Source organism: Rattus rattus, chromosome X, assembly GCF_011064425.1.
Source record: "Rattus rattus isolate New Zealand chromosome X, Rrattus_CSIRO_v1, whole genome shotgun sequence".
Taxonomy (NCBI): Eukaryota; Metazoa; Chordata; class Mammalia; order Rodentia; family Muridae; genus Rattus; species Rattus rattus.
In genome coordinates this window covers 33241686-33250188 of record NC_046172.1, presented here as the reverse complement: position 1 = coordinate 33250188, position 8503 = coordinate 33241686, and the positions used below count along the sequence as shown (strand labels likewise).

The following is an 8503-nucleotide window of genomic DNA, read 5'->3' as shown; positions in this document are numbered from 1 at the left end:
CCGGTGGTCCGAACACTCTACCAGTTGAACTGTCTCCTCAGAGCCTCACTTGGAGAACCTTAAAAATCTTAGGAAAAGAAAAATCACTTAAAAATCTTAGGAAAATGCCCCGGTTACAGGTGCACTTATTGTATCGAAACATTTTGTGTTTCAACTCCAGTTTTCACTATAAAACTCTGAAAACAGTTTTTGTCCTAGAAAAAACTCATCTCACCAAACGGACTGGGTTCTCCAACTACATCAGCAATTGGCTCTCCTGCTCCTGTTTCGGCTGATTGAGTCTTCTAAAGCTTTCTAGCCCCATCTAATGGACAAGAGAGGGACTGCCGATTTTTCTTTTTCTTTTTCTTTTTCTTTTTTTTTTTTTCCCGGGGCTGGGGACCGAACCCAGGACCTTGCGCTTCCTAGGCAAGCGCTCTACCACTGAGCCAAATCCCAACCCCGGACTGCTGATTTTAGAGCCACCCTAGCAAACCAGAGGGCTGGCATCACACATCAAGTTGGAAAGACTTCATAGACCATACGATAAAATAAGAACAAGAAGTGTGCATTTATGGCAATGGCTTTAACACACTTCTAAATCACGTTTCCTGGTACATGAATTACTAATGGGAATTGACAGATGTTGTAGCAATGTCACTATCTCATGCCTAGTCTTTGATGTCAGCTGCTGTAGTTAGCCTCTAGGTTTGTCCTACAATTGTCCTACAATTCCATTCATTTTGTTTTACTTAACAGAGTTTCATTTTTCTTTATGGCTAAAACATATGCCATTTTCTATTTTGCCTGGATGAATGTCTGTGTATGACTGGTGGCTATGGGGGCCAGCAGTTTAGAATAATAGCCATTCTGAAAGGAGTAAGATGATATCTTGCTGTAGTTTTGATTTGATTTTACCTAGTGGATAATGAAATTAAACATTTTCCCAGTAATTTATTGTCCATTTGTATTTTCTTTTAAAAAGTTTAAAAGATTTATTAATCTATATGTGTCTTAGTTACGGTTTTACTGCTGTGAAGAGACACCATGACCAAGGCAACTCTTATAAAGGACAACATTTAACTGGGGCTGGCTTACAGTTCAGAGGTTCAGTCCATTATCATCAAGGCGGGAGCATGGCAGCATCCAGGCAGGCATGGTGCAGGCAGAGCTGAGAGTTCTACATCGTCATCTGAAGGCTGTGGAATACTAGCTTCCAGGCAGCTAGGAGTAGAGTATTAAAGTCACACCCACAGTGATACACCTACTCCAACAGGGCCACACCTCCAAATAGTGTCACTCCCTGGGCCAAGCATATATAAATCATCACACAGGGGAAAACATCTGTGTGGTTAGCCTGTTTTTCCAGCATCTTTCGTGGAATAAGCTGCTTTCCCCCAATGTCTATTTTTGATAACTTTGTTGAGAATCAATCGACAGCAAGTGCATGTACTAATTTTTGTGCACTCTTGGTCTGTGTGTCTGGTTGTTTCTTGCTTTTGGTCTGGCTTTCGTTTTGAGACACTGTCTCAAACCATAGTCCTCACTGTCCTGGAACTCGCTATTATAGAGGCTCAAACTCACAGAGCTCTACTTGCCTCTGCCTCCTAAGTGTTAGGATAATTTGGCCATATTCCCTCCCAGCTCTGTGTTTTTAAATTGTAGAAATCTTTTCCTGCCTTGCTTAAATTTATTCCAATGTGTTTTATTTCTCTTTTGTGGATATCACAAATAGGACTGCATTTGTGATTTCATGTGTATGGGGTGTTATATGTTTGTACATGTTCGTATGGGAGAGTACACATGCATGCACCAAAGTTGGGTGTCTTCTTCAGTCTTTGAATCTTAGTTTTTACATTTAATGTTTTTATTATCATTGTGTATGTATGATGTGGGGGGGGAGGTGGACACTGCTGTGCTAATGTGTGTGGGGGGAGAGCAAAGGACAACTCTCTCTCCCTTGACCTTTATATAGATTCTGGGGATCAACCTCGGGTCATCATGGACAAGCGCCTTTACCTGCTGAGCCATTTCAATGGCCTGCATTCATGATTCCTTTATTTAAAAATTCATTATTGGTATATGTATAGAAAAGGTACCAATGTGTGTATTGATTTTGTATCTTGCTACTTTGCTGAATTTATTTATTGATTGCCTTTTGGATGTGCAGTCTTTAGGTTTTACTGTCTGTACAATCAAGTCATGAGGAAATAGTGTTAATTTGACTTCACCTTTTAAGAAATATTTCTTTATATATTGTGTGTGTATATCTGCACCACCTGCATACAATGACTATGGAGGGTAGAAGAGGGCATTAGGTCCCTGGACTAGAGTCACAGGAGGTTGTGAGCTGTCATGTGGGTGCTGGGAATAGAATCTGGGTTCTCTGGAAGAGGAGTCAGTGCTCTTAACTACTGAGCCATCTCTCCAGCCCCAAGGCTCATATATTTTGATTTGACGCTTCTTCCATTATCTGTCTCTGCATGAGTTTGACACAAAGTTTGATACTCACAGTACCCAGGGAAAACTGAATGGGATCCAAGAATGGGAACAGAGGCCTCTAATCCAGGATGTATCTACCAAGGCTAAGTTCAGAAAATAGAAGCCACTGTCTTTTGGGTCTAAAAGTTTGGAAATAGAATTAGACTTTTACATTGGGGATTTGGCAGAGCCAGACATGATAAATGTCAGGGACACTATCATAAGGCCAGAGGAGTTGATTGTGCCCACACAGGAGCTGCATCAATTCTGAAGAATCTCTAGAAAGTGCTCACGAGTGATTACAGTTTGCGGAGGCAATGAGAAGCCACTGAGGAGCTCACATGCCCACACTCTACGTTCTGGTCCTCCAGGGAGCCATTGTCTGCTTGGAGTTTCTCCCATGCTCACACTTGGGGATCACTTGTCTAGGTCCCCTTGGGTGATTCCGAAGAAGGTGCATCTCATTTCATTATGTCCAGGACGACATGGGGGATGAGCACGCCTTGGTCTTCAGACTGGGAACTGAATGGTCCTAGCTTAAATGCCCGCAGAGCAAGGCATCTCCTACCTGCAGTGTCGAGCTGGTTGGGTAGAGTCAGGGGGAGGACCTGAGGGTTCAGCTACTTAGTAAAGCAAGGATGACACCATGTCCTTGATCTGAGCCTTGCACATTGCAGAAGTTTGGTTGGTTGAGGTGTCCCTTTCAGAGTGTGCTGCAGGTCTCCTCCTAAAGCGCTGGTTCTCCAGTCTTCTGTTTGAGTTCTACCCTTGGCATGCCCAGCTCCTTGATGTCTCCTTTCCTGTTCTTGTCATTGGCAGAGGAGTCCCACGTATTCCTTCACTATCTCTTAGCAGGTTTGGGGGAGGAGAGATGATAAACACAAGTAGACAATGTGCTACATTGATGAAGTGTATTTTTTAGGATATTTGTTGCATTGTTAAGTTGTACACAGTTTAAAACCCTATAATCACTTTAGATATTTGTTCAATTATAGTCATTACTCATTCTAAACTATTAAAATAAGGAAACATAAAATACTAAATATATGACACTCTTTTGTGTGTTTCTTTGAGACACAGTCCAGAATGACCCTCTATGAGTCCAGGTTAGCCCCAAACATTCGATGTGTTCCGGGATAACCCTTTACTTCCTATCCTTCTCTCTTCATCTCCCAAGTCAGGCGATTACTGGTGTTATGTGGTACCAGGGTTGAACTTATACAACTTCTTTTATTAAAATTATTCTCACTGAGGAAAATCTAAAACAGTGCCAGACACTATCCTAATACCTTATAAAGGGTTGTTATATTACAGTTCATTAGAGTCCTATGAGGTAGGTACTGACATTTCCTTTTCTTAGATGAGGAACGTGAACCATAGAGAGAAATCTCCCAAGATTGCAGCCTAGGTCCCTGACTGCACCCTTATACTCTTCTGGCTCAAGAAAAAAGAAAAAGAGCAGCTTGTGGAGTTAGCTCAGGAGGTAATAGCGCTCATGCCCAAAGCCTGCAGACCTGAGATCACATCCCTGGTAGCCATGGAAGACTTTTCATTTATTTATTTAGGTGGCTATGAAAAGCTGAAACACATATACAGCTCTTAGATTTTTAATTCTTCTTTAAAAAATTTAAATTGGGGGTTGGGGATTTAGCTCAGTGGTAGAGCGCTTGCCTAGTAAGCGCCAGGCCCTGGGTTCGGTTCTCAGCTCCGAAAAAAAAAGGAAAAAAAGTTTAGAAAGAAAGAAAGAAAGAAAGAAAGAAAGAAAGAAAGAAAGAAAGAAAGCACTCTACCACTGAGCTAAATCCCCAACCCTCTTTTACTTTCTTTCTTTCTTTCTTTCTTTCTTTCTTTCTTTCTCTCTTTCTTTCTTTTTCTGGCCATCAATAAGAAATTTACTTATTTTTTTAAAAAAAATCCAAATGCTGGCATTGTCCAGAAAATTTTAACATGTTCATTTATAATTGTTATAAAGTTGAAATGTTGAAATGTTGAAATGTGTTCACCGAAACATTTTGCTTGCATTAATGCTTTACATCTTGCATTTATATTAAAAATGCACACACAAATGAACGTGGAGAAACTGCCAATACCTGATTCTATCCCCTATGTTTCCACTTGCCATCATAGACTTAGGTACATTGACCCCATGGAAAAATTATCTAACATTCAGGACTACTGATAACAGGAAGAAGAGGAAAAAAAATTTGAGAATGAAATGTTTCCCTTCATAGTGTGCTCTTAAGCACATTTTCCGCGTATGCGTCGTGCTAGCTGGATATCTTTTGGCATAATCGTTTCACATTTGGCATGAATAGCACACAGGTTGGTATCTTCAAAACGGCCAACCAGACAGGCCTCACTTGCCTCCTGCAAAGCACCAATCGCTGCCCTCTGGAAGCGCAGGTCTATTTTGAAGTCCCGAGCAATTTCTCGCACCAGACGCTGAAAGGGGAGCTTGTGAATCTGAAGTTCCGTGGACTTCTGATAGCGTCTGATTTCACGGAGTGCCACAGTACCAGGACTTTAATGATGAGGGTTCTTCACCTCTCCAGTAGAGGGCGCACTCTTGCGAGCGGCTTTTGTAGCCAGTTGTTTCCTGGGTGCTTTATCACCAGTGGGTTTGCAGGCAGTCCGTTTTGTAGGAGCCATGGTATGGGCGTCTCCTTACTTACCCCCACTCAGCAAGCGAGAGGTGGCCCTGGCTTGAGAGAGTGGTGGCGGTGCAGCGAAGGCTGTGAACACAATTCTGTCTTTTCTAAGTTAAAAGAAAATGTGAGTGCCCGAGATAGGTAAGTGTGGTATCTGTGTCTTATGTAGTGTTATGCCATGAGCATTTGATGTGCATCCAGATTGCAAATGCATTCAGATCCCTTCCAAGCAAAAGATCTATGAAGATGCACTGAAATTCTGTGTAAAGACCATTAAGTAGGAACTCTCAACCATGACAAAGCAAATAGGCTGTTTAGTTAGATTTCAGACAATTTCGTCATTTCTAATCCGATCAGTCACAATTGACTTTCTGTTCTCTGGACTGCTCTCTTCTGGGAAGGAGCCAGAAGGAGCATGCCGTTTAGCTTCTTCCAACTCCAGTCCTCTCAGTCGTTAAACTAGAAATAAGGCTTGACTCACACTGACATTAGAGATGAGCAGACGAGGATGAGGGAGTATCCCAGACCCTTCTTGTCCACCAGCAATGGCGATTCCCTGAAAATCATCCTCCTTGCTGCTCGGAGACCCAGGAGCAGTGTCAGTAATGCCATGCCTCTGTTCCTAAGATACATAACACTGGAAATGTTTGTCATACGCAACTTCTTTATTTGGGGTCAGGAAAGGTCTAGTACCTACCTATATGATAGGTTACCCGTGTTCTTTATGGGTATGAAAGACATATATATATATATGTATATATATATATATGTGTGTGTGTGTATAATTTTTATGTGTCTATGTATTCATGTGCGTGCACACACATCCATGTATATGCAATGTATGGAGGTCATAGATGCCTTCCATAATTACTATCCTTTTAAAAATTATTTTTATTATTTTTAATTCTTTCCAAAAACTTTATATTGAGACAGGGTCTCTCACTGGACTTGGAGCTCACTCACCTGGCTAGATTAGCTGGCCATGGAACTACAGGAATCTACTCATCCCTCTCACCACGCTACCCTTGGCACGGGAGGGTGGTGATGGTACAGGATAGAAACGTTCAGTGCTGCTCTGGGATTTTATGTAGTTGTCTTGGGACCCTAATTCAAGCTCTCAAGTTTGTACTTTACTAACTGAGCCATTCTTCCAGCCCCTGACATTTAATTCCGAATAAGACAAAATTTCAAGATTCTCTCTTGCAGCCTGGAATGGTGGTGGAGGGTCAACCTGGTTGGCGTGAGACTCTGCCTCAAAAACCAGCCAATCAACCAACCAGCCAGCCAAAGATTTCTTCTTGCTCAGGATATTTTCTGGGTTGCAAATGGCTAGGTGGTCATAGTCAAGCTGGGCACAAGGAAGAAGCATCTCAGATTAAGCATCGTTAGCCACGGTTAGTGGTGATGCCGCTATGCTGCACAGAGAGGCCGTGCGCAGGAAGCTTTCCAGCATAGGCCGGCTCAGACTAGACATGCGCAGAGAACAGACTCCCGGAAAAAGGCATATCACCTCAGTTAAGAGGGTCACGGAATGACTTAAGTGTTTTAAATTCAGAAATTTGAGTTACTTACCAGAGTAAGGTTATAAAATACAGTATTGGCTAGTCTTATATCAACTTGACATACTAGAGTTATCTGAAAGGAGGAAATTTTAATTGAGGAAATATCTCCATAAGATCTGGCTGTAAAGGCATTTTCTATCTTTCTTTCTTCCTTCCTTCCTTCTTTCCTTCCTTCCTTCCTTCTCTCTCTCTCTCTCTCTCTCTCTCTCTCTCTCTCTCTCTTTCGTTCTTTCTTTCTTTCTTTATTTCTTTCAATAAAGTGAGGTGTTTTTATTAGTGATTTTTTTCCTTTTATTGGATTTTTCTTTATTTATTTACATTTCAGATGTTATTTCCTTTCCCAGTTTTCCCTCCAGAGACTCGCTATCCCCTCCCCCTGCTTCTATGAGGGTGCTCTCCCCCCTGCCTCCCCACCCTGATATTCCCCTATACAAGGGCATCAAGCCTTGACCAGGACCAAGGGACTCTCCTCCCTTTGGTGCCCAACAAGGCCATTCTCTGCTACATATGCAGCTGGAGCCATGGGTCTGTCCGTGTGTACTCTTTGGATGGTGGTTTAGTCCCTGGGAACTCTGGTTGGTTGGTATTATTGTTCTTATGGGTTTGCAAACCCTTTCAGCTCCTTCAATCCTTTCTCTAACTCCTCCACTGGGGACCCTGTTCTCAGTTCAATGGTTGGCTGCCAGCATCTGCCTCTGTATTTGTCAGGCTCTGGCAGAGCCTCTCAGGAGACTGCTATATCAGGCTCCTGTCAGCATGCATCAGCAATAGTGACTAGGTTTGGTGGCTGCATATGGGCTGGATCACCAGGTGGGACAGTCTCTGGATGGCCTTTCCTTCGGTCTCTGCTCCACTCTTTGTCTCTGTATTTTCTCCCGTGTGTATTTTGTTCCCCCTTCTAAGAAAGACTGAAGCATTCACACTTTGGTCTTTCTTTTCTTGAGCTTCATATGGTCTGTAAATTTTATCATGGGTATTCCGAGCTTTTGGGCTAATATCCAGTTATCAGTGAGTGCATACAATGTGTGTTCTTTTGTGATTGGGGTTACCTCACTCAGGATGATATTTTCTGGTTCCATTTACTTGTAGAATTTCATGAAGTCATTGTTTTTTGATAGCTGAGTAGTTCTCCATTGTGTAAATGGATACATTTTCTGTATCCATTCCTCTGTTGAAGGGCATCTGGGTTCTTTCCAGCTTCTGGCTATTATAAATAAGGCTGCTATGAAGATATGGAGCACGTGTCTTTGTTATATGTTGCAGCATCTTTTGGGTATATGCCCAAGAGAGGTATAGCTGGGTCCTCAGGTAGTACAATGTCCAATTTTTTGAGGAACCTCCAGATTGATTTCCAGAGAGGTTGTAGCAGTCTGCAATCCCACCAACAATGGAGGAGTGTACCTCTTTCTCCACATCTCTGCCAGCATCTGCTGTTAAATGAGTTTTTGATCTTAGCCATTCTGACTGGTGTGAGGTGGAATCTCAGGGTTGTTTTGATTTACATTTCCCTGATGACTAAGGATGTTGAACACTTCTTTAGGTGTTTCTCAGCCATTCAGCATTCCTCAGCTGAGAATTTTCTGTTTAGCTCTGTAGCCCATTTTTAAAGGGTTATTTGATTCTCTGGAGACTAACTTCTTGAGTTCTTTGTATATATTGGATATTAGCCCTCTATTGGATGTAGGATTGGTAAAGATCTTTTCCCAATCTGTTGGTTGCCGTTTTGTCCTAACAAGTGTCCTTGCCCTTACAGAAGCTTTGCAGTTTTATGAGGCCCCATTTGTTCATTCTTGATCTTAAATCATAAGCCATTGGTGTTTTCTTCAGGAAGTT

General features: G+C 42.2%; 1 pseudogene; it reads right to left on the bottom strand.

Annotated features, from left to right (window-relative positions):
• Positions 1–4698: 4698 nt before the first annotated feature.
• Positions 4699–5109, bottom strand: LOC116889303 (annotated as a pseudogene).
• Positions 5110–8503: the final 3394 nt, after the last annotated feature.